Source organism: Lactuca serriola, chromosome 1 (assembly GCF_051521515.1).
Source record: "Lactuca serriola cultivar US96UC23 chromosome 1, Lser_US96UC23_V15, whole genome shotgun sequence".
Taxonomy (NCBI): Eukaryota; Viridiplantae; Streptophyta; class Magnoliopsida; order Asterales; family Asteraceae; genus Lactuca; species Lactuca serriola.
Window position 1 is genome coordinate 28,813,387 of NC_136408.1, and position 26,910 is coordinate 28,840,296.

Consider the following 26,910-nt stretch of genomic DNA (forward strand, 5'->3'; position numbering starts at 1 on the left):
ACAACAATATGTTTTATAAAATCAAGTTACTGATGTGTTTACGTATTATCAATGCACAACTAACTTGTAAACCACAACTCATATATCTCTATTTTAAGAATATAAGATATTATCGTCTCAGAATTACTCATGATAAAATCCATGAAGGAATTCTCTAAGCGTGGGTTTATCTAATACTCAAAATACTTATTTTCTAAGTACTTGTGAACATTATAGCAACCATTGTAATGTCTAATCTCCATAGACAATCTACAATTCAATTCATGACAGCCTTAATTCACTACTTACTTCTAAAAGTATGAGCGACTGTGGAATTTCGAATAATCAAATTATTGAGGAAGTAAAACATGCAAAGTGAAACACAATAATAACCTAATTAACTATGGTCTCAAAACTATTGATTAAAATTAAAATCTTATTATTTAATCACCATAATAACTAAGACTTTATTCATTGTATCATGTTTAGAGTAATCAACTAAAAACTTGAATTAAATATCAGTCATGTCATGTTATGAACATGCATACTATGTTTCTATATGGTCCTTCCTTTGTGAACAGATTGACTGGACACTATTCCAATGATGCTCATTTCACACTTCCAAATTCTTGTCACTACTTAGAATGAGTTAGAATTCCAAGCTTACATGCATTGTCCTTCTGTGATGTCGAGGCTTCAAAGTCACAGAGACTTAGGTGCTGTTTGTTTTTCTTAAAAAAACCTTTTTCAAAACTCTTACTGTCGCGCGACGCAACACACGTGCAACACTTTTAGTCCCGCAACAGTTTGTTTTTTAGAAGTCTTTGGGGCTTAAAACCTCTGCCCGTGTGCTTCTTGGGAAAGCACTTGTTGTATCTCTTCCCACCCCTTCAAACCTAAACCTAAAAAATCCAAAAAAAAAAAAAAAAAAAACATATGACTGTTTTTTTTTTTCAGAAATCGAACCACGAACAACGACACCTCTGCCCATCACGCATCGTCTTCTGCCCATCAATCTCCACCTCGCTGACGCCTCCTTCTTCCTTCTTTGTCTGGCAGTCCAACGATTCCTCACATGTATGTAATTTTTTTCTGTTTTCTATCGATTCCTCCTGAAATTGGCAATTGAATTCTTTTTTAATCATAAATTGGTGCTGATATCCTTTATTTCTGCATATATCTTGTTGAATCGCTCATAATTTGCACCTTCTTCTTCCTTCTTCATCCGTCTTCATCCGGCAGTCCAACTATTCCTCGCAGGTATGTAATTTTTTTTTTTTCTGATTTCTATCGATTCCTCCTGAAATATTGCAATTGGATTCGTTTTTAATCATAAATTGGTTCTGATTTCCTTTTTTTCTGCATATATGTTGTTGAATCGTTTATACATACATATATATATATATATATATATATATATATACATATATATATATATATATATATATATATATATATATATATATGTTTTTTCTTGTTTTTTTCTTTGTTGAAGATGATGTTGCTGAATTAGAAACTGTTGGTGATTTTGTTTTTTTAATGCAAGTTTATTGCTGAATTGTTATTGTTGTTGTAAGGTCACCTGTTATATGGTGAAATATCATAATTTTTGCTTAAATGTTTTTTTGAATATGCTAAAATCTTTGCTGAATTGTTATTTTTGTTGTATGTTGTTTGTTTTTCAACTATAATAGTGATTGTTTATTGCTGAATGGTCACAAATAAATGCTGAAATATCATAAATTTTGCTTAAATGTTTGCTGAATATGCTAAAACTATTGTTGAATATTCTAAAATATTTGTTGAAATCATAAATTTATATGCAAGTGTATGCTTATTTGCTGATTGTATTGTATAATCTTTGCTTATATGTTTTTTTATTCATGATACATTGTTGTTGAAATGTCATCAATTTAAGTTATTATTATGTTGAAATATCATTAATATATTTTGCTAAAGTATGTATTCCATATTTTTTTGTTATTAGCAATGGAAGATAAACATACATGGACTAATGAGTAAACAAAATTTTTATTGAATACTTGTATTGAAGAAGTACAAACTGTGGGTAGAAAAGGTTTGAGTTTGCACAAACATTCATGGAACAAGTTAGGAATAGCCATTAAGGAAAAGTATGGTGTGGATTTGAATCAAATAAAATTGAAAAACGCCTATGACAACTTTAAAGCCAAATACACAGGATGGTTATACTTGAAAAACAAAACTGGCAACCTTTACAATCCACAAACAAATACTTTTAACTTAACAAATGAGGAGTGGGAGGACTTTGAAAAGGTATATATATATTTACAAATATTTTAGATGTATTTTGTTTATACAGTTGCCATTTATTCTTATATTACTTTTGCTACATTGATTGGGTTTAGGGACATCCGAAAGCCACTTCTTTGAAAACCGTCCCATTATTGTTTCTAGAGCTTTGTGTAGAACTCTTTGATGGAAACAATGCCTCTGGTAATCTCAGTTATGCCACATTCCAAACACCATCGGGACATGGATCATCTTCTTTCTATGTCGCACCACAAAAGCTTATGGACGCCCCTTTCATTAACATAAATGAGGATGATTACTTTTCTAATCATACTAGTGAGCATTTTACTCAACCACCACCTTCTGCTGCTTTACCCTCTGCTGATTTACCTTCTGCTGCTTCACCTTTTGGTAACCCAACAAAAGGGCTAAACCCTCAACTTCTAGACCTCGAGCTCCTAGTGCCTCACCTGATCCACCTTTTTGTGCCTCACCTAAAGCTTCTATTATTGCTAATGATTTAACACTAGAGATGCAAAAATCTCTACGCCATTTGACTCAAGGTCCAATAATTCCCTAATGTTTAGAGAAGCTTGAGTTGCTCGAGTTAGGCCCAGTAGACCCTCTACGATTTGTTGCGTATCATATTTTTGGAGGGACAATGAATATAAGAGAGATGTGGTTAAATTTACCCAATGAACCACATATATTAAGAGGATGGATCGAGATGACAGCTATAAGTTTAGGAGTTTTAAAGGATGGAAAGATTATTCTTTAACTTTATATGTTTGAGTTGTTTAGGTTTTAATTGCATGTGTTGGAACTATGTGGTTATCTTTTTTGGTTATTTGCTACTTGAATCTTATTTGTAGTATTTGGTACTTGAATTTTATGTTATTTGTTACTTGAGATTTATGTTATTTGGTACTTGAGTTTTATTTTATGTTATGTTATTTGGTACTTGAATCTTATGTTATGTTAGTTGGTTCTTGAGTTTTATTTTATGTTATTTGGTACTTTTGTTGATTAATAGGTTCCTAATGGATCACGAAAAAAAGATATTACTTATAATTCTAATTTACTTGTACATCCGGTACTTTTGAAAAAGGGGTGTCAAATGAGTGCGAGACAACGATTCGAAAATGAAGGGACATGAATTTACGTTAGAGTTACTTCACTATAATCCTCTACAATGTGTTGAAGTGCTACGCATGTCCCGTGAATCATTTGTCCGGCTATGTGCTCATTTTAGAGTAAACTACGTGTTAAAAGATAGCAAACATGTATAGGTTGAGGAGAAGATGACTATGTTTTTTATGATGATCGGTTATAACCAACATTATGTGATTATCAAGCGGAGATTTCAACACTCAAAGCAAACAATTCATAAGTTTTTTCATGAAGTGTTGGACAAAATGTTGCTTTTTTCCTATGACATTATAGTACCAACCTCTTTTAATCCGAATCCAAACATTTTGGGACATAATAAGAGGCTACGACGGGTGTTCAAGCGAGTAGTTGGTGCACTTGATGGCACTTTGGTAGTTTGGTACATGTTGTTGTCCCTACAAACAAACGAGATTTATATAGAAGTATGGGAAAGACGATTGTTACCAAAATGTGTTGGCAATATGTGACTTCAACATGATTTTTACGCTTGTTGTGGCCGGTTGGGAAGGGATAGCACATGATTCTAGAATATTATCAGAAGCATTAGCAAATCCACATGCACCATTCCCGTTACCACCATCAGGTAAGTTTATGGTTATTTAAATAGTTTTATCTTAGTTTGAAAAAATGAATGATTTTTATTTATTTAGTTATTTATTTTTTCCTTTTTACAGATAAATATTATCTTGGTGATGTCGCCTATGCAAACATTGTTTTATGGCACCGTACCGTAATGTGAAGTATTGGCTTGGAGATTTCCGTCGAAGACGTGCATTGACGAATAAAGAAAAATTTAACCATGCACACGCAAAACTTTGGAACATCATTGAGCGTGCTTTTGGTGTCTTGAAAGCACGATCCCTATATTGAAGAGGATGACACCATTCTCGTTGGTTACACAACGAAACATTACCCTTGCATGTTTCACGCTTCATAATTTTATAAGAAGAGAGGGACTAAGTGATGAGTATTTTGCACGATACGATGAACCAAATGTCTTGGTTCGGAATAACAATGCAGTCGTTGATGATGATGAAGATGAGATTCCAACACATAGTATTGTTGCGGACCGTGAATATATGACTCATTTACAAGATGAAGTTGTCGAGTAATTGATGCAAAATATCGAATAAGAATTATTAAATTTTGGTTGTATGAAATTTATTGCAAAATGTTATTGTAAGACTAATTTTGTTGTATGAAATTTATTTCAATGTTTTAAGAGTACAATTATTAAATTTTTTGTGTTTAAAAACCATTTTCGGTTTATTAAATTAGTTTATTTTAATTTTTTAATGTCTCTGCAGATGTTAACAAAAACAAGCATGCTTTTTATTACAGTTTACAGTCGTTTGGTCAACATCTTCTGCTGCAGAGGTTTGTAGAGGTAGTTCGCAAACTTTTTGAATTTTTGTTTCAGAAAAACAAACAACACCTTAGCCAACGATATTACAGAATGTTCCATTGGAACTTTGTTACTAAAAACAATTCCATGGTAATGAAGTCTCAATATCATGCTACACTCCTTGAACATCTTTCCTGCATTAAAGTTTCCAACTCACATGGAGTTATCCTGAACTAGTACTATCTGCATAGATGGTCCTTAGGGTAGATCCCTAAGAGTAAATAAGTTAATGGCGATGGGAAATTGGGTTAATGGTTTGATTATTAAATATAATAATTATATTATTGTGGGTTGAAACCCTTATATACTCATCAGATTTCCTAACCTGACCCACTCAGTTTATAGTATCACAAGTAGCGATATAAAAGATACATTCTGCTGAGAGATTCGAGGAGTATTAGGCCACTAGTTTAATTACTGTAAGGCTTGTAATATTTCGTTATGCTTATGTTTATGTATTGACGATGACATCCCAATGTTTTAATATAAATAAAATACATTTCTTCCGAAATGCTTTGATAATATCATTATCATGTTTTTGGGAACAAATTTTTCAATATTATTCCTCATAAAGGATACTCTGATTTTTAAATAAGCATAAACAAATCGGTCTTTTCTAGCAGTTAAATTGGTGATGTCACTGTTGGTATCAGAGCATTAGTTTAAGCAAACTAAGCATTTGTAGGATTTCTGGACTTAAACTTAGGAAGCTAAGCGATGATCGTAAGGAATGTGTCTATTATATTTTAGGTAGTACACCTGAATTGACACAAACACTAACTTACTTTAGGATTAGATACCTAATTTCCCTATTGTTCTAAATGACTTTTGCTTGCTATATCTGTAAGATGCCTTGACATGCATTAGGTAGCCTAGTTAAATTGATATTACTAGATTTAAGGTCTATTTTCGACCTACAGTTAAGAAATTTTATGTGTTCAGGTTTCTAAACGTTTAATTACGGTATTAGAACTATCATATAACTTTTTGGAGTGATAAGGAGGATTAAACGCCTAAACCTTCTCTATCTATATTCTCATCTCGATACACCGAACACCTGTTTTGGTGTACAAAACTTCATGATAAGGACTCATAGCAGACTGGGAAAATGGAGGAAATGAGAAGGCTTACGATAGTCAATGATACCTATCAGAAGATATCGTAAGAGCAGTATCTGCCTTTAGAATGCATAATACATATGGTGTGGGAGAAGTACACTTTCGATTGGCAGAAAGAAATAACTTTTGGTATAATCCTTGAAGTTATCCCTCATCTGACATTTCCACCACTAACCAAGTTGAAGCAGAATTATTGTTGATGATACACATGGAAGAAGTCCTAGGGAAATTTTATGATTGTTTTGACACATTCGTATTTGTTAAATTGTTTTTGTGATAATAACTTAGTGGAATGTGAAACAATACTTGGGATGTGTATGAGTAGATGTGAAAGGTAGTAGAGGCCTATACTACCGGAAGCATATGACTCACACTTGGATCAGGGAAAGTCACAAGGTTATTAATTCTCTAAGTAATTGAGTTATTTTGTTCATTTCCATCATTACCTTTGTTTCGTTAATGACTACAAAGATAAATATTCCGACCTTAGTGGTCATATCGAATCGATTCCTACTAATCTATGAAGTAAAGTTCGACGTAGCGTCGAACTTTAGATTGAAGGAAAAGATAATCGAAGCGATCAGTAGAGGTATCGTGTTCGCCGTTAAGATTAAGCAGCCTGTAGCTAGAAATGTTACATGATAGAGTGTGATGAGATCATATTATAACACGAATGAAGGTATCTTTCATGCTAGAGTCCGACTCAAAGAAACCTAAGTCTAACAGTTGCATCATACGATAAGAGGTCATTAGAACATGACTCGTCGGTCTGGTACGGTAGTCGAAGTAAATATATTATCAAAGGTTAAGAAGGAGCAAAAGTCTCCAATAGAGAAAAATTTTAGAAGGAAGAGTATATGCAAGATTAAGTACCATCAACCGCCAAGAAGTCTAAGAGTTAGAAACTCATTAAAAAAGACATGAGAGTTACGGTTATCACCTAGGATGGAAAGATAACGTGCATATTCATTATACAAGCCTTGTTTTGTTGATGATTATGGGACGTAATCATCCTAAGGGGAAGATAGTTGTAACACCCGCAAATTCGGGCTAGTCGGTTTAGAAATAATAAGCGTCAAAAAGGACTTTTTAATAGAAGATTATTTATGACAAATAATCATAACAAACATTATAGTGTATGTGACAATAATTTCGTACATATAAAGAACGCTAAAATCCAACTTCGTATGAAGAAGTTACACTTCTTCGAAATTTCGCGATTAAACCGACACGACTCTGCGTATCGTAAACAACGATTTTTTGATAAATTAATTTTTAGCCTTAGCGATCTAAATGAAAGTCGTAGTAGTCATTAAATTGAAAGCATGCATATAGAGAACGTCTAAATCTAATTTCAGTAGAGGAAGTTATGATATTTCAAAGTTTCAACGTAGCAGTATACAGTTTAAAAATCGAATTTTAGATCAGTCGATTTTTAGCTAAAATGATCTAAGCGACAATTGAAGATCTCGATCTTTTTGGGTTCGACTTTTCGAGTATGAAGTTAAAAGTAAAAATGTTTTTTTGTTGTTTTTTGTTATAATTTGATTTTTTTTATATAAAAAGTGTCGTTTCTTATAAAGTGTGTTGTTTTTTTTTTATAGAAAATACAGTTTTTTTTATAAAACATATAGTTTCTTTATTAAATGTGCATTTTTTTATATAAAATGTGTAGTTTTTTTTTTTGTTAAAAAGTGTAGTTTTTATACGTGCAATTTTTATTAAAAAATGTAGTTTTTTTTTATAAAACATACAGGTTTTTGTTACTTAAGTGTAGTTTTTTTTTTCATAAAACGTATTGTTTAGCTAAATAAATTATCCAATTCGGTCCAAAAAATGAAACACGTTTGAGGACTCAAATCCAACATACCCTAAGCTGGTCCAATTTTCAGCTAACGTAATTCAAGGGTTTCGGGTTTCAAGTTTTCAGTCTGAGTCGAGTTCGATGTAGGGTTGAAGTGTTACTCATCCCTAGGAGAATAATCAATTTTAGATCCCTTTTATATTTGGGAAAATGACTTGTAAGGATAACGAAGTATTAGACTTGTACAAAAAATATTATTGAACTTTTTTTTGTGCACGTATCACCAATCAACTATAGCTTTTGTACACATATGACCATTAAACTTCACCTTTGTTCAAAAAATATCATTATGTTACCGGTAATAGTAGGTCACCAGCCACGTAACATGCCACGTGGCATGCCATGTGGCTGCTGACGTGGATTTTATTGTATATTATGTACACATTATACCATTAAACTATTTTTTGTACACATTATACCATTAAACTATTTTTTGTGTACATTTTACCATTAAACTTTTTATACACATTTTACCATTAATCTTATATAATTTATTCAAAAAATATCATTTCAAAAAATACATATTTTTACATAAAATGGGTTTTCCATCACCTATTGTTACTCGCTGATTTTGTAAGGTTTGAGGGAAACAGTTTGTTTTTTACAATGATACTAATGACTTTCTTTTACAACTATATTGTGAATTTATGTTGGTCATACATCAAGTGAAACCCACAAGGTTTGAACTTGAGACTTTTATCTGGAGCGGCGAAGAAATACTCAATTGTTCATTATTTTAGCTAATGTCTAATAAACATATTTTTATAAGTCATTTTCTTAGGAAACTACGTTTGAGGCACACTTATAAACTCATGAAACATTTTGTACATGTTACCTTATTATAATCATCCCTCTTCTTGATTATGGTTGATGATTAAAAAAGTGCATTGAAATTATGTCGTTGTTTACCGATAGGAAAATGACTTATAATGATAAGTTTACTAAAATTTAGAAAATCAGTAAAATCCACATCAGGTGACGGGAAACCTACTTTTATGTAATGATATGTATTTTTTGAAATGATATTTTTTTCAATAAATTATATAACATTTATGGTAAAATATGTACAAAAAAAAGTTTAATGGTAAAATGTGTACAAAAAAAAGTTTAATGGTATAATGTGTACAAAAAATAGTTTAATGGTATAATGTGTACATAATAAACAGTAAAATCCACGTCAGCAGCCACGTGGCATGCTACGTGGCTAATGACCTATTATTATCGGTAATATAATGGTATTTTTTGAACAAATGTGAAGTTTAATGGTCATATATGTACAAAAGTTATAGTTGATTGGTGATGTGTGTACAAAAAAAAGTTCGATGGTATTTTTTTTTTACAAATCTAATAGTTTGTTACCCTTACAAATCATTTTCCTTTTATATTTTTACATATCTTTTATGTTTTTAGATTATGTTTTTATATTTATTATTCTTAAAGAAAGGAAAACAATATGGGAGCCAGGCTGGCATACTGAAAGTCCATGGCTCCATGCTTTCTTTTCTCCCCATGCCGTACACTCTCTTCCCCTGCATTAACTTCCATGTCGGTGATTTGAATTCCTTCCGATAAACCCTTGCCATGATATGCCAACATTTTTCTGGTTGTTTAAATACTTTCTATATATTTATAGTTATTTCATTTATTAGTAACTTTACATTTACATTTAATGAACGGCTTTTAGAAAAATAAATTAAAACTAAACTTACTAAATTTTATATCAAACTCCTTTATAAAACAAAAATGATGGTTAAGATAAAATTAGATGGTGTTTTTTTGTATGTTTAGCATCTAAATTTTGAAAGCTTTTGGTTATTAGAAAAAAAAATGATTATATTAAAAAAGATGGTTATATAGAACTTAAATTTTTTAATTTAAATAAAAGGCTTCTAATTAATTTATTGTTTTTTACTATTTATAAAAGGCATACGTACTCATGGTTTGATCAAAATTATACGTTTAGTCCCTAATTTTTATTTTGCATTCGGACGGTCCCTACAATATGCTTATGTTGCATATTTGGTCCCTGTTATACCTAAAAAGACAAAATTACCCTGAATAATTCTTTTCCTTAATTAATTTATTGTTTTTTTTACTATTTATAAAATATTTATAAAATAAAAAAGTAACATGTTTATGCCCAGCCTCACCTTTATCTCCTAACATTTCTGCTACACCCCATTCATCGTGACTTTACAGCCACCACATCCTCCGATGGAAATCCCTTTATCAAAATCACCAACCACTGTTGCTTTCTCCGGCAAACTCCTAATTATGCTAAAACCCTAGAATCCAAGCCTCATCCTCCATCGCCGACCCACCTCTTCTCCCCTAACCCTCGATTGCATCTAGTTTCCTCTCCTTCTACTCTGTCTACTCCCTCTTCACCGTCTCCATTTCTTTGTTGGTTTCAAATGTCGATTGAGGGTCGTTAGAAGTGCACATGCTAACACTTCCATGAAATCTGGTAAATTTTACTCCTCTGCCATGGAAGATATCCATATGTGCGTTCTTTCTTCACTCAAATGAAATGAAAAAGATCCATCCACCAACATCCTTCTTCTCCTTTCTCTGTTCGAAATAAAGTCATCACAGTAAAACCAGATGCAAACTCTGATTTAGGGTATATGCTTTTTTTCTTAGATGTGAAAACTGATTTTGCCTCAATTTTGATTAGATTTGGGGTCTGTGTTTTTGTGTTTTTCCTGGATTGTTTAGATCAGAGTTTTCATCTTAGTTTTTTTTCCATCATAATTTGCATCCAACGTTTGTTTTTCTGGATTGTTTTTCTGTTGGTTTTAGTTGATGGCGGAGTGTCACACCCCCAAACCGGAACGGCGGAAACGTTCGGGGGCGGATGACTTCATGTGGTAATGTAACAAATGAATACATAGTAAAGAAAGCAATACAACCATCATATATATAACTGAAAGTTTACATTGTTAAAAGGTACATGTTCAAAACCAATTACAATATGATGCCAAAATATGAATTTAAACTGGCGCCGCAGCGTCCCTTCTTCAAAAGCTGTTTGTTACCTGTAATTACTGAATCCCTGGGACATACAAGTAGTTTTGAAAGAGTAGATCAGCATTTAAGCTGGTGAGTTTCATAAGTATTAAATGACAATGTTTGTATGAAATGAAATGTTTTGTTCTTGTTTGTTTGCTTCTAGAAAATCCTATATTTTCTACTAGTATAAATGTAGCCTTCTCTCAAGACCAATGTTTGTTTCTAAAAATGTATGTAAGTATAAAATTTCCAATACGTCTGAAAAACCCCGTAAATCAATGTGTTTTCAATACTCCATGTGAGTTTTATAACCATGCTATTGACTAGAAATGCCTATACACAACGTTCTTCAGGCGTTGGAATGTTCTGACGTTTGTCACCCCAAATGGTGGACTGTAGCTAACAGTCAGGGCGCAGGTTGTCAAGCCCGTATAGATCTATATACAAACACCATGCTCCCCCTCCAAGGGATTCTGGTATATAATATAGGACTTGAAATGCGTACTCGAACGTACGTGAAGTTGATGTCTCACAAAACTTAGTATAAAACAGATTTACGTGAAAAAAATGTTCGTTTGTTCTTGTATATGAAAGTAAACTTCTTGAAATAGTGTTTCTAGTATGTAAAAGTTTGTAATGCTCTCGTAAAACTATACATATTATAGTTTTCTAAAAATGTGTCTCGTTTGCATAGTAATCCCTAGTAAAATGTTCACTTGTTATGAAAAGTGTAATTTTTGATGTAGAAGACAAGTTTGTAAACAAAACATATATATGTATATTTTCGATGTAGAAGACAAGTTTGTAAACAAAACATATATATGTATATTTTCGATGTAGAAGACAAGTTTGTAAACAAAACATATATATGTATATTTTCGATGTAGAAGACAAGTTTGTAAACAAAACATATATATGTATATGGTTATATATATGTATAAATTTTAAAAGATGATTTGGTATGTTTCGTAATTGTTGTTCATATTCTTACGTTTTTATTAGAAACTTTGCATGAAATAATCCTTAAGTTTGATACTAAAGACCTTTTTGTACTTATCACTTTTGTAAAAATGGCAATTAAACATATTTAAATGATTGTGTTTTAACTTCCTTAATGTATAAACATTGCTCAAAAATGTTAGAAGGTGTTAATAAATCTATAAACCACTTTTGACAGTTTTACCCTTTACTGTCCCTGTTTTTAGAAAGCTCATAGAAAAATCCTCGTAAGTCAAAAACTGAATCCGTCACCTCTGAGAGTTTATAAAATGAGTCTACTTTGTTCCTAATTTTTATTATGATTTTTAGTGGTCTCAAACTAGTGTGAAAATGAACATCTTCACATACTGGTCCGAAATCACTTTTGAAATGACAGGCAGTTTTATAAAAATCACCATAAATTGTAGAAAAATCGTATGAACGCGTGCGAGTAGTGATTAGAAAGGTATAAACTTGAACTATTTGCATGTTGTACAGTTTTGAAAGATATTAAGTTTAAGATGGTCAAAACAGTCTGTGAACAGGACTCAACTTTTCTGTAGAAAGCTGTCATTTAAATTTAAGTTATGTTTAGTGTTCTAACTTGTATTCCCCCCCTTAAAACTTGAATAAAACATGAAAATGTAGGGGTATGAACTCACCTTATGTGAATACTTGAAGAATGGAAGGTTGAAGATGAAATTTTGGTTGTTGGTTTGATGCTCCAAAACAACCACTCTTTTGGCTATGTTTCTGTCACGAAATTTCACAGCAAAAGAGCAAGAAAAAGGGTAGTTTACTCACTGTTTTGAATCAATACTTTTGAGTATCATAACAAGTAACTCCAGGGGTATTTGGTGGTAAAAATATCAAGCAAAAGGAAGGTGTAGATGGGTGAAATGGTGGCTGAAACACAAAAGGGACAACAACCCTTTAGTTCATGGTTTTGATGGCTTTGGAAGGAAGTTCTTGTGCTTGAAAATGAGATGAAGGTTGAGAGTAATTCCCTGGAGTATTGGCTGGTCAAATGAGGGTAAAATGAAGATGAAATTTCGTGATTATGAAGGAGGAAAGAGTGGAAGAGGATAAGGGGACAAAACCTAGACTAGCTTGTGATGGGATGTGAGTTTAAGTGATGTGATCTTGTCTAGCCACTTGCTTGGGTGGTTGCTTAGAGATAGAGTTAGTTAACTAACTAACTACTAGTTATTTAGTTAGTTAGGAGTTCTAGTTAAGGAGAGGGAAGGTCTTAATCTCGAAAATTAGAAGATGGATTAATAAGCATTCTTAGTAAAATGCCTTAAGTGATTAAGCACTTATTAGTTAAGTTGGCACTTATCTCCACCAATTCTCTTATCTTAATTGATTTAGACATCATAAAACTTACATGAAATCACTTTAATTCATGACCCATAACTAGTCATTCACTAGATAATAATACATATATACAAATACATACATGTATACTTAGTATAAAATAACAATGTAGTTTTTGTGTATTTGAACTTTAATGTTTATGTTTTATTCTTTTTATTCAAAAACACTTAAATACATTTTAATTATACCTTATAATAATTCATTTTATATTTTAATTTATTTAAATATAAAATTTATTAAGCAATGTATAATTTCGTGACATTTAACCGGTTAACCATATCGTTAAACACGTTTTGTTACTTTGGTTCGTATATTTGTCAAATTTAGATCCTTCACATCTATTAAGCAAACGTTTTACATAGAACCTAACTTACTTATCAACTAGAGACATGTTGATACAAAAATTAAGTTTGTTGCGTTTAAATGATGTTATATGCTAATTTCACAAACCGGTGATGGTTCGTAGTCATACATCATAACGAAATTTATCAATAGTTACTTGTTTTATATTTCACAATAACTTATTTAAATAAAAGAGGTTAAATTCTTTCAACCATTCTTAATAAAATACTCATATTGCTTAATAATCAAAACATAGCATCGCACGATCGTTCCTATTTTTAACAATTGTTACATTCTCCCCCCGTTAAAAGAATTTCGCCCCGAAATTCAACTTGTAGACGGGATATCACTAAACAATTGGGGGTGTTTCTTTTTTTTTAATTTGATTCTCGCATTCCCTAGTGAATTCACGTCCTCGCTTGGCGTTCCAACGGGCCTTCACTATGGGTATGCGGCTTTGTTTCGTCCTTTTGACCTCCTGATCCATGATTTCCACCGGTTCTTCGATGAAGTTTAGACTCCCGTTGATTTCAATTTCATCCAGTGGAATAACAAGAGTCTCATCAGACAAGCTCTTATTCCGATCCTGGGATGCCTTCAATCATTCACGGGTTTGAACAATCTTCTCTGTAGTTTCTCGTATGATCTGGGGGCTGGTGAGAGTGTTGTTAGGAACTTGTCTATTAGCTATTTGTGTGTCGCCTACCTCATCCCATCAAAGAGGTGATCTACACTTGCTTCTGCAGAGAGCTTCGAATGACGCGACCTTGATGTTAATGTAATAGTTGATGTTGTATAAGGATTCGATGAATGGTTCTTCCTCTTTGTCTTTCAGTTTGAGGGTGATAAAAAGGACTTCTTTAACGACTATTAAAAGCACGAGGCGAATCGCCTGTCCCTTATCCAAAATGATAGATAGTGGTATACTATGCAGTCTCGCAATTTTCTTGTGATATGCTCCTGTCAGCTTTTCTATTTTTCTTTGTATCCTTGGTCGGTAGAAAGTGTGTGGGTTTGGTTGATTTGTCTACGATCGCTCAAGTGGTAGCATGTCCATCCACTGTCCTGGGTAACTTGTCATGGAGTTCATGGTATGACTCATAACTGATTCCTCTATCATCTCTTTGTGTTTATAAGTCGTATATAATTAAGATTGAAAAGACAGTCGAATCGGTGATTCTATTCTAAGCCCACATCCAAACAAGGAAAAGGATTTAAAGCGGAATTACCAACCCTAAGTCCATAGAATCTTAATTATATAGGGCTCCAATATATACACTTAGTAATCATAGATTCACTAGTATGGGTCCATAGTCTCTACTTGAGTGGGGTGATTAACTTGGGTGAGATGGCATTTACAACAACCCTTTTCCGCAACTACTGCACCTAGGTTGATTTTTGAACTCGCGTTGTCGTACAGATGGTATTCCCAGGAGATTTTCTGGGAATATATCGAGAAGGTTATGGGCTTTTCAACATCCATGATGTTTTTCTCTTCTTGTTTCTTATCCACAGCACGGGCTAGGACGGCGTGGTACCTCATGTGTAGGTACTTCTGAGTCTTGTTGTAAAAGGTGAGTCGGGGGATTGTGTCCGGTTTGTCGCCATAGACAACGAGGGTTCTATTACTCGATGGGTTTAGGCGAATGGACTTTTCGTAATATATGATATCGGTATGGTGAGGAAACTAACTAATACGTTGTTAAAATGAAAATGTCGTAAATTTTTATTGTGACCGGTTTTAGGATGATTTGAATGAATTGGTTGATTTAGTGTTAGAGTGCACCCTATGTACACGTCTCTAGTGCTTTTGATTATTCCAATTCTACTGTAAATATTTCGTTTAAGTTTTTGAGGTTTTTGGTTGAGAAATTGATTAAATCTACTACTCACAATACTCCTCTCCGCGTTGCTATTATATAGCATCCATGCATATGTGCTATCGGGAATGAACGTACCAGAATCTCAGTGGGGTCTATTACTGCTTTCCCACGCTCTGTTGCTAAAACACTTCCGACGCTCCTGAAATCTTTGTTTTTAGTCTCCGGGAACTCCTTATGAAATGCCCTACTTCTCCACATCTGTAGCAAGTCCGACTCATCCCAGCTTTTGTGTTCTGGTTGGTCTGTTGAGCCGGCACCCTACAGAAATTTGTGGTATGCCCCTTTTTCATTACAGTTCTTGCAGTGCATTTCCCTGCACTTTCCTTTGTGATGAAAGCTACACTTGATGCATTTTGGCAGGTTTCCAACATATGGTCTTGTTGGCACTGAGGTAGTAGGGATGGTGGTGGTATGGAATGTCACTGTTTGTTGTCTTTTGGTAGATCCTTGATTTGGGGCGTCGTTGCAGGAACATACTCGGGGTGTCCCTGGTTGTTATTATGATTGGAACTTTCGGCGCCGTTCTCGCTTTTGTTTGTGTTGTTAGCGCCGAGGTGTGCCATGACTGCCGTCACGACGATTGTTACCGCAATTTGAAATGCTATAGGGTCTATTTATAGAACTAGTATTGCACCAGTATGCTGATTACCTTCATGTGTCGGCATGATTCTATTTCGCGAGTGGCCTCCTCTGTTCTCAGTTCTGTGATGACTGTCTAGGTTGTAGCTGTAAGGGTTCTTTGTCCTATAACGACTATCCCCTTTTCTAAGGAGTGTAGGTGATCTGTATTGTTCTCTTGATCTGCTTGCCGGTCTATGGGTGCTATGGCACTAAGTACGGTGCAGTGAGTTTATGTCGGTTGTGGATCATCGGTTGTCCTCTCCAGTCTATATGTGTGGCTAGGTAGTTAATTATGGGTTGCTTCCTGAAATGAGAGGTGGAGGTTCTCACACCCCTCTTGATAGGGTAAGGTTTATTGATGGTATCTCCCGGACTTCTTTCACCATCTGGTCCCTTCTAGGAAATCTTCTTCCTCGTATTTCATTTATTGGTACTCTTCGAAATCTTCTTCTGGATCCTTCTTGATCCATCTATTGGCTTCGGTGGCAGGATAGTAGGGGTCTATGTGGAGATGAAGTTTAGCTGAGATGCCTATGCGAGAATAGGGGTAAGAAGCATATGAAGAATCTAAGTGTGTGGTTCTATTGTAACGCAAAATACTCCTATAGTATTTTAAATTCTTGTGTTTGATTCTAGTAACGGTTTGGTAAGTTTTGACTTGTTGCTTACTACGATCATTCCTCGATATACGTTGGTCCAATCTCGGGCAAATATAGTTGATCACGCTATATTTGTCCAAAATCTGATTACATATATAGAGTCTTAATCGTAGTTTCAACTTGTCTAAATACTTGTTGTATAGTTAGATATCATGAAAATAATTTGTTGTATGCATGTAGTTGTACTTAAATGAACTATCAATTTAAGTTAAGCGTAACGCTGTTTAAGCGTAAAAAGAAAAATGTTTTGTCAGAGAGTATTAGTCCCTTAAGCATTTATAGTTTGTATATCTTATGTGGTTCGATATACTTAGTTCACTATAAACATTGCTCTGATACCAATCTGTCACACCCCCAAACCGGAACGGCGGAAACGTTCGGGGGCGGATGACTTCATGTGGTAATGTAACAAATGAATACATAGTAAAGAAAGCAATACAACCATCATATATATAACTGAAAGTTTACATTGTTAAAAGGTACATGTTCAAAACCAATTACAATATGATGCCAAAATATGAATTTAAACTGGCGCCGCAGCGTCCCTTCTTCAAAAGCTGTTTGTTACCTGTAATTACTGAATCCCTGGGACATACAAGTAGTTTTGAAAGAGTAGATCAGCATTTAAGCTGGTGAGTTTCATAAGTATTAAATGACAATGTTTGTATGAAATGAAATGTTTTGTTCTTGTTTGTTTGCTTCTAGAAAATCCTATATTTTCTACTAGTATAAATGTAGCCTTCTCTCAAGACCAATGTTTGTTTCTAAAAATGTATGTAAGTATAAAATTTCCAATACGTCTGAAAAACCCCGTAAATCAATGTGTTTTCAATACTCCATGTGAGTTTTATAACCATGCTATTGACTAGAAATGCCTATACACAACGTTCTTCAGGCGTTGGAATGTTCTGACGTTTGTCACCCCAAATGGTGGACTGTAGCTAACAGTCAGGGCGCAGGTTGTCAAGCCCGTATAGATCTATATACAAACACCATGCTCCCCCTCCAAGGGATTCTGGTATATAATATAGGACTTGAAATGCGTACTCGAACGTACGTGAAGTTGATGTCTCACAAAACTTAGTATAAAACAGATTTACGTGAAAAAAATGTTCGTTTGTTCTTGTATATGAAAGTAAACTTCTTGAAATAGTGTTTCTAGTATGTAAAAGTTTGTAATGCTCTCGTAAAACTATACATATTATAGTTTTCTAAAAATGTGTCTCGTTTGCATAGTAATCCCTAGTAAAATGTTCACTTGTTATGAAAAGTGTAATTTTTGATGTAGAAGACAAGTTTGTAAACAAAACATATATATGTATATTTTCGATGTAGAAGACAAGTTTGTAAACAAAACATATATATGTATATTTTCGATGTAGAAGACAAGTTTGTAAACAAAACATATATATGTATATTTTCGATGTAGAAGACAAGTTTGTAAACAAAACATATATATGTATATGGTTATATATATGTATAAATTTTAAAAGATGATTTGGTATGTTTCGTAATTGTTGTTCATATTCTTACGTTTTTATTAGAAACTTTGCATGAAATAATCCTTAAGTTTGATACTAAAGACCTTTTTGTACTTATCACTTTTGTAAAAATGGCAATTAAACATATTTAAATGATTGTGTTTTAACTTCCTTAATGTATAAACATTGCTCAAAAATGTTAGAAGGTGTTAATAAATCTATAAACCACTTTTGACAGTTTTACCCTTTACTGTCCCTGTTTTTAGAAAGCTCATAGAAAAATCTTCGTAAGTCAAAAACTGAATCCGTCACCTCTGAGAGTTTATAAAATGAGTCTACTTTGTTCCTAATTTTTATTATGATTTTTAGTGGTCTCAAACTAGTGTGAAAATGAACATCTTCACATACTGGTCCGAAATCACTTTTGAAATGACAGGCAGTTTTATAAAAATCGCCATAAATTGTAGAAAAATCGTATGAACGCGTGCGAGTAGTGATTAGAAAGGTATAAACTTGAACTATTTGCATGTTGTACAGTTTTGAAAGATATTAAGTTTAAGATGGTCAAAACAGTCTGTGAACAGGACTCAACTTTTCTGTAGAAAGCTGTCATTTAAATTTAAGTTATGTTTAGTGTTCTAACTTGTATTCCCCCCCTTAAAACTTGAATAAAACATGAAAATGTAGGGGTATGAACTCACCTTATGTGAATACTTGAAGAATGGAAGGTTGAAGATGAAATTTTGGTTGTTGGTTTGATGCTCCAAAACAACCACTCTTTTGGCTATGTTTCTGTCACGAAATTTCACAGCAAAAGAGCAAGAAAAAGGGTAGTTTACTCACTGTTTTGAATCAATACTTTTGAGTATCATAACAAGTAACTCCAGGGGTATTTGGTGGTAAAAATATCAAGCAAAAGGAAGGTGTAGATGGGTGAAATGGTGGCTGAAACACAAAAGGGACAACAACCCTTTAGTTCATGGTTTTGATGGCTTTGGAAGGAAGTTCTTGTGCTTGAAAATGAGATGAAGGTTGAGAGTAATTCCCTGGAGTATTGGCTGGTCAAATGAGGGTAAAATGAAGATGAAATTTCGTGATTATGAAGGAGGAAAGAGTGGAAGAGGATAAGGGGACAAAACCTAGACTAGCTTGTGATGGGATGTGAGTTTAAGTGATGTGATCTTGTCTAGCCACTTGCTTGGGTGGTTGCTTAGAGATAGAGTTAGTTAACTAACTAACTACTAGTTATTTAGTTAGTTAGGAGTTCTAGTTAAGGAGAGGGAAGGTCTTAATCTCGAAAATTAGAAGATGGATTAATAAGCATTCTTAGTAAAATGCCTTAAGTGATTAAGCACTTATTAGTTAAGTTGGCACTTATCTCCACCAATTCTCTTATCTTAATTGATTTAGACATCATAAAACTTACATGAAATCACTTTAATTCATGACCCATAACTAGTCATTCACTAGATAATAATACATATATACAAATACATACATGTATACTTAGTATAAAATAACAATGTAGTTTTTGTGTATTTGAACTTTAATGTTTATGTTTTATTCTTTTTATTCAAAAACACTTAAATACATTTTAATTATACCTTATAATAATTCATTTTATATTTTAATTTATTTAAATATAAAATTTATTGAGCAATGTATAATTTCGTGACATTTAACCGGTTAACCATATCGTTAAACACGTTTTGTCACTTTGGTTCGTATATTTGTCAAATTTAGATCCTTCACATCTATTAAGCAAACGTTTTACATAGAACCTAACTTACTTATCAACTAGAGACATGTTGATACAAAAATTAAGTTTGTTGCGTTTAAATGATGTTACATGCTAAGTTCACAAACCGGTGATGGTTCGTAGTCATACATCATAACGAAATTTATCAATAGTTACTTGTTTTATATTTCACAATAACTTATTTAAATAAAAGAGGTTAAATTCTTTCAACCATTCTTAATAAAATACTCATATTGCTTAATAATCAAAACATAGCATCGCACGATCGTTCCTATTTTTACCAATTGTTACACGAAGGTGTGGTTGTCGTCACTGGGTTTGAACATCTAAAATAGGGTTGTCTTAATTTGGTTGGCTGATGGAAGTGTTGGCGGAGGAGTTGGTGTTTGACGTCGCCAAAGGTGGTGGTTGTGGTTGACAGTTCTTTAAGTGGTGGTGGTGGTGGTAGGACCTTATATCTATAAACCCATATTAGTTCATTTTTTTGTAAAACTAATAAATAATAAAAGAAATAATAAAAACTGGAAAAGAAATATAAAGGGCAATATAGTCTTTTAATTTCAGTGAGGGATGAAGAGTGCAACAAAATAATACTATAGGGACGGTCCGAGTGCAAAATAAAAGTTATGGACCAAACGTGCAATTTTAACCAAATCATAAGGACGATTTCAGTAATTTACTCTTATAACTATATTCTGAGAGTTTTTTAATCTTACGATTTTTTTATATTTTATAAGCTTTTACATTTTAATTTTACGAAATTTTATATTTTTAAAAAACTTTAATCTATTTTTTTCCAAATAAAAACTTCTATATTAATTAAAGATATATTTTTAACGTTTAACTTCTAGCTATCGGTTATTAGTTGATTTTGTCAAACATATAATTTATGTACGAATAAAATGGTTGAATATGCTATAATATACTTATGGTAAAAATGTTATATATAGTTTGTTTTTAATCAATTAAAATAAAGTAAATAGACTTAAATTTTGAGTGCGTGGTTATTTTTCTGATTTTTGTTTATGTTATATAAATAAGGGAAAACTACAATAAAGTCCCTACATATTGGCCTCATAATCGATTTAGTCATTATATATTTTTTTATTCAATTAAGTCTCAAATACCGGTAATCGTATTCAATTTAACCCTTTGACCCGATCAACAGGTCATCCAACTTTCAAAACTTACATTTTTGGCCTAGATTTCAAAATTTATTACAAATTTTTTCCAAAATTTACACTTTTGGCCTAGATTTTAATTTTTTTTTTACAAATTTGATCCAAAATTTACCCTTTTTGCCTAAATTTTAGAAATTTATCATGAATTCATCCTATTTTTAGTTTTTTTTAACAACTTTTATGTTTTTTCTTTATTAACTCATATTTATACAAAAAAAACATAGTTTCACATAAAAATCTTATTTTTTCTACATAAAAACTCTTTTTAAAAAGTTTTTGTATATAAAATATATACTTATAAAAATATGTTTGGATTATTTGTGTGATTTCTCTTAAAAATCAATTAAAAAAAATTAAAAGTAACCCTAAATTATAGTTTGTCAAAAACTAGTTACACTCATTTTAATATTATTTATTTGTTCTTTAATCACATTTATAGGAAAAATAATGTCAGTTCTTAATTGTAGTTCATAGAAAAAAAACCATTTTATTAAAAAATTTCGACATCATGTTTTTGAGTAGGTTGTGATATTTTCCTTGTGAAGCTCAACTCAAGCATGTTTCAGGTGTTTGAGTAATTTTTTTAACCAAACTCATGTGTAAATTCTTTAGAACTTTAGTTAAAGTATTCTATTATGTTATTGATAGTTATAATATTTTATATATTTATGTTGCTATTGTATTTTTGGTCATTTCTCACTCCCATAAAAACATGTTTATCGATAATAAATTGCAACCGGTATTCCATATAACAGACATTAAAAAATAAAGGAAATACAAGATTATAAATAATCCAAGTAAGAAGAGGTTGATTGACAGTAAAAAATCATAACCTAGATCGGACATGTGCAATGAATGGATATGTTTTTTTAGATAATATATTTATTAAAAAGTTATAAAAAATATATCAAAGTTATGATTTTAACTTTTTTCTTATAAAAATCTTACGAATAAAATATAATATTATTATATTATATATATTTTAAACTTTCATATATAAAGTAACTAATTTAAACTTTCATATAAATGTGATTAAAGAACAAATAATCCAAACATGTTTTTATAATTTAGGGTTACTTTTAATTTATTAATTGATTTTTTAAGAGATATCACACAAATAATCCAAACCTATTTTTTATAACTAGATATTTATATACAAAAAACTTTTAAAAAAAAGTTTTTATATAGAAAAAATAAGATTTTTATGTGAAAATATGTTTTTTTTGTATAAATATGAGTTTATAAAGAAAAAATATATTAGAAACAAATTTTGAGAAAAAAAGTTATAAAAAAAACTAAAGTTATGATGAATTCATAATAAAATTCTAAAATTTGGGCAAAAAGGGTAAAATTTTGGACCAAATTTGTAAAAAAAAATTAAAATCTGGGCCAAAAGTGTAAATTTTGGACCAAATGTGTAATAAATTTTAAAATCTGGGCCAAAAATGTATTTTTTGAAAGTTGGATGACCTGTTGACCGGGTCAAAAGGTTATATTGAATACGATTACCGGTATTTGGGACTTAATTGAATAAAAAAAATATAAGGACTAAATCGATTATGAGGCCAATATGTAGGGACTTTATTGTAATTTTCCCTATAAATAGTTACTTTTTTTAGACTAAACTGCACAAATGGTCCCTGTGGTTAGCTGAAAATTACCACTTTGGTCCAAAAAAGTTTGGACTAGCACCAAATGTCAAAACTTTTCATTTTGTTGCGATTTTGGTCCAATTTTTATTGATTTTTTTATAATGACGATTTTGCCTTACATTTTTCTTTTTCATTTTATTTATTTACTTAAAATACTTTTCCAATTAAAAAAAAAGAAAATCTATCTCTCTCACTCTCTCTCTCAAATTTCACAACAAACCCAAAACTAAAATATACACCACCTGATGTTGCTATTTCTTTGCTTGAGACCACCATGTTTCTTTCTTTTTGACAACGACCGATGACCACCTTGCTCCATCAAAAACCACCGCCATCCTCCATCCTACCGTGACTGTCGAAAAAATAAAGACAAAGGATGGAGATTGCTGCTTCCATTCCAACATCCACCATCGTTTCCCCCTCCGCTCTCTTTTGTTCCGACAACCAGCCACTGCCCTCCGTTTCTTCTCTCTTTTTCTGTTGACCGGAGCAAGCCCAAAACACCCCACTGTCACCTCCTTCGACCACCACATCTTCCTCCATCACTGATGCCACCCACCTGCAGACTACCGCTCCGACATCCACCCACCATCGCACACATTACCACTGAAGGAAGAGAAACACAACTCAAAAAGCAGTTGGAAACGCCGACTGCCACCACCTTAGACGACCTACTCCGCCATCACCAACCGCAACCACCATCTCCGGCTGCCACTGCAAATCCCAACCGGACATCCCCTGTCGCAACAAGACACCACCACCCTTCTCTTTCCTTTTCCGAACTTCATCTATTTTTTGGGTTTAGAAATCTTGGTTCTCTCCTTTTCTTGAACATACACATAAACAATATTTCTTGAAATTGATGGTTTATCTTCAGTTTGCAAGTCTAAATGAGTTTCAAGAACATCATGTTCATATTTGGGTTTAAGCACATATCATGTTTAGATTTGGGTTCAAGAACAAATCCTTAAAACAGATCTGGAAACATGTTTTTTGAAATGATCTTCAATAACAAATATTTGAATCCCCAAATCAAATCCTAAAAACATCTGGGTTCAAGAACAAATCCAGAAAACAAATATGTTCACCCCTTTCTTATCAAAACCCTAACTTTGTGGGTTTTCGATTCTGATTTGGGAAGATTGCCATCTAATCCGTGTACAACAAAATCTCTACTGTAGAACATGGCATGAACAACAAAAGTGGTTTCAAGATCTGTTTTTCAAGAACAAGAACTGGTGGTTGTTTTTGGAAATCAAGAAACACGTTCAAGAACGGAAATGAAAAAAATCGAAGATTTGCCTCATCTAGCCGGATCTCCCATTTATTTACCATCTTTGGCCCGGTGACTAAGCTCCCGTCCATGGAAGTCACCTTCGGTGCTCTGTTCCTCACACGCATTTTGTTCTAGTTCCTTTTCTCGATTTTGTTCCAGATGTAAGCTATTGAAGGGTTTACTTATATGGTGATATATGATTATGTGAGAGAGAGAGAGAGAGAGAGAGAGAGAGAGATTTTTTTTAATTGGAAAAGTATTTTAAGTAAATAAATAAACTGAAAAAGAAAAAGGTAACGAGAAAATCATTATTATAAAAAAGATCAATAGAATTTGGACTAAAATCGCAACAAAATGAAAAGTTTGGACATCTAGTGTTAATCCAAACTTTTTTGGATCAAAGTGGTAATTTTTAACTAACCACAAAAACCATTTATACAGTTTAGTCTTTTTTTAAAAGACAAATCTACCCTAATAAATAAGAATGATTTAGCCACTTGTCATTCTCCTATTCAATTGGCCACATGTCATTTTGTCATAATTTTGAGATATATTTATTTTCCACTTGTCATTTACTTCATTTTTCATTTCCAATATATCATTAATTTAGTTTCCATAAATTAAACCTACAATAATGACTATTAATTTCAAATTTCAAATTCTAAATTTTAATTTCAATTTCAAATAAATTTACAGTTTAAACATTTATGTTTAACATTTTGTTATAATTTACCCATTTAGTACACAAATTTGATAATTAAACACATAATTTTAATTAATTTATTTTTTGCATGTTTTTTTCTCATAATTTTCAGTTATTTTGAATTTCAAATTCAAATAAAATTTTCATTTAATCGTTTATATTAACATTTTATTTTAATTAACCCATATAATATACGGGTCTCACAACTAATATAATTATATAAAAGAGACCTCAAGGCGGGAGAAAACGTACAAGAAGAAAACGTACAAGAAAAGATTCAATTTACAAACTAAGAAATGGAAGGACAATGAAAAAAAAATACTTATAACAAAATGATTATCTTGGTCATTTCTCTAACTAAATAAATAGTTTAATTTTTTGTTTTTCATAACTCTGTTTTCATGCATGTTTACAGCCATCACGCACTCGCAATTCAACACGTGTCCACTGCCAGTTGTATAATCATAACTGCCTTTCCGGTTATCGCCTCATCTTTATCTCCCCATCTTCTCCCCTATATAAAACCCCCACTCTTCTTTCCTTCAAATTTCTCGAATTTTATTTTCTTAACCTTTTACTCACCAAAACCCCGATAATCTTTCCCATGATAACCGATCGGATTTAGGGCTTTTCATTTTCTCCACCAGATAGATACAAAGTTATTCCAATGGTGGTAGTTAAGAATGACACGGATCGGATCAAGGGTCCATGGAGTCCTGAAGAAGACGACCTCTTACAGACGCTTGTTCAAAAACACGGTGCTCGGAACTGGTCGCTCATCAGCAAGTCGATTCCTGGTCGCTCTGGTAAATCCTGCCGCCTACGGTGGTGCAACCAGCTGTCGCCGCAGGTGGAGCACCGTCCGTTTACGCCGGAGGAGGACGAGACAATCGTCAGGGCTCACGCGCGGTTCGGGAACAAGTGGGCCACCATATCACGGTTGCTCAACGGCCGGACAGATAACGCCATAAAAAACCACTGGAATTCAACGCTCAAGCGTAAGTGTTCGTCGATGTCTAACGATGATTTTTCGTTCCTCGATGGGCAAGATCTGGTGAATTATCAACCGCCATTAAAGCGGTCTGCTAGCCTCGGACCGGATAGCGGTTGCTCTGCGTTGTTTCTGAACCCTAACAGCCCGACCGGGTCTGACGACTTTAGGCATTCGAGTCATCGTCTTCTGAACAATGGTCCGGTTCTGAATGATCCACCGACTTCGTTAAGCTTGTCCTTACCTGGATCTGAACTGAGACAAAAGTTCCTAGAGGAAACTCCGGCACCGCCTCCGCCACAGGCGACGGCGCTGCAAAGTGGTGGTCCGAATTATGAGTTCTTCAACCCGGAATTAATGGCGGTGATGCAGGAAATGATAAAAGATGAAGTGAGGCATTACATGTCTGGGATGGAGAAAAAGGGGAAGTGCCAGAAAGCTGAAGGTGTTATCGAGAATGCTTTGATCAATCGTATGGATGTGAACAGAATCGAGTAGTAGTGATTTTGATGAAAATATAGAAAGTGGGTTGGTATTTGGTAATTGCCATTGGTGATGATGATGATAAGCTTCGATTGAGTTATTAGGATTTGGGGTAGTTTGATTTGCATATCTATAATCAGTTTTTTGTTCGTATATACAAATATAATTATGGTGAATTGAATTCTTTCGAAATGGAAATGTTTTCTTTAATACTTTAACGAAATTTAGGAATAATTTAATAAAATGTTCGAAAATGGTTGATTTCTAAAATGAGTGAGCAATGGTGAATTCTTGGGAAAATGGAAATGTTTTCTTAAATTTGTTTTATTTTGTAAAATACTTTTTTTTGTGAAAAAATATTTTGCAGCTTAACGTTCAAAAGCAACCTTCCCGCAAGTTATTTCTTTATTTTGAATGTTTAACGAGATTATTCATAAAATAATTTTATAAATGGATAAAGATTTTAAAGGATAATATAATTTATATTATATTTATTTATGTTTTTATATACATTTAAATATTTATATTCTTTTATATATTTAGTTTCTTATATTTTTTTATATTGTACACCTATCATCATTGCGAGATCGTGCATGGAAAATCAACACGTGTTCATACTATTTGCATTTGATACGTTTGGTTTTCTCGCACCGGATGCGGTAGAGCTTCTTAAAAAAGTACAACGAATCATGCATAGTAATGTTA

General features: G+C 32.8%; 1 pseudogene; it reads left to right on the top strand.

The window, feature by feature from the left end:
* The first annotated feature begins 25,259 nt into the window (after window positions 1-25,259).
* Window positions 25,260-26,422, top strand: LOC145079448 (transcription factor MYB44 pseudogene; annotated as a pseudogene).
* Window positions 26,423-26,910: the final 488 nt, after the last annotated feature.